At 43.2% G+C, this 1,040-nt stretch overlaps 1 pseudogene; it reads left to right on the top strand.

Moving 5' to 3' along the window:
- Positions 1-119, top strand: LOC134937229 (5S ribosomal RNA; annotated as a pseudogene).
- The last annotated feature ends 921 nt before the right edge of the window (positions 120-1,040 follow it).

Genomic DNA, 1,040 nt, shown 5'->3' with positions numbered 1-1,040 from the left:
AATTACTACCATACCCCACCGATAGAGCCCGATCTCGTCCGATCTTGGAAGCTAAACGGTGGTGGGCTGGGTCAGTATCTGAGAGGGTGACCCCCAGAGAATACTCAGTGTTGTAATTCGTGACCTCCTCGACTCCTAGCCAACAGCAGGATCACCATATTCTCCCTGAATCATTTCTCTTATTTTATTCTTCTGATCTGTGTTGTTTCCTCTAAGTACCGTCTCCCCCCATTCCTAATAGATCCCAATTGGTCAATACCAATTGGGATCCATATCTTTCGACATCAATTTGGTTCAATGCCTCTTGGAGGTCTCATTAATACAAGCTCAGCTTGTGCTGGTGGGATAGGATCAGGATGTAGAACCTGAGTGTCTACATCCCTCCTGAAGTCTACTAAAATAGACTAACCAGAACATTTCCAATTTCCTAACAGTGCTTGCATTTTCCTAATTTTAGGGATTGTGGTGATTATATAAGTGTGGATCTTTTCTTAGAGTAATGAGTTAATAAAAGTTATGTTTTAATACTTTCATACTAACTAACATAAACAAGAGTGCACCCACACAAGAGTCTTCTGTAAATCTCTTTCTTCTGAACTATATATACTGCAAGGGGAGTAAGAAGAAAAAAGGGCATATAAGAAAAAGCAGTGATTTGATCGTACATGTTTGTGGCCTCCTCCCACCTGCACTAGATACACTCTGTGACAGTAAACTTTATGGCGGGCGATTATGGTGGCGTATAGTGCAGAATTCATGTTTATTGGAATGCGGGTGTTTTGAACAAAAATGATTCTAAGCAAGGACAAATACTTACTATTGGTGCGCATCACAGGGGGATTTGCCTGGAGTGCTGCACCCACATCTATTTCCTGGACAGTCACAGAATCCGCACTGTTGCCGGGTATACTGTCGTCAATCGGGTTGGCGGATGAGTCCAGATCGGGGTGGATAGGGTCATCTGCAAATAGTATGGGGGATGATGTTGATTGCCCACATTGGGTACTTTCCATGATGGACTCACTCTCATCAGCAACCAC

This window comes from Pseudophryne corroboree, chromosome 6 (assembly GCF_028390025.1).
Source record: "Pseudophryne corroboree isolate aPseCor3 chromosome 6, aPseCor3.hap2, whole genome shotgun sequence".
Lineage (NCBI taxonomy): Eukaryota > Metazoa > Chordata > Amphibia > Anura > Myobatrachidae > Pseudophryne > Pseudophryne corroboree.
This window is presented reverse-complemented; position numbering and strand designations above follow the sequence as displayed.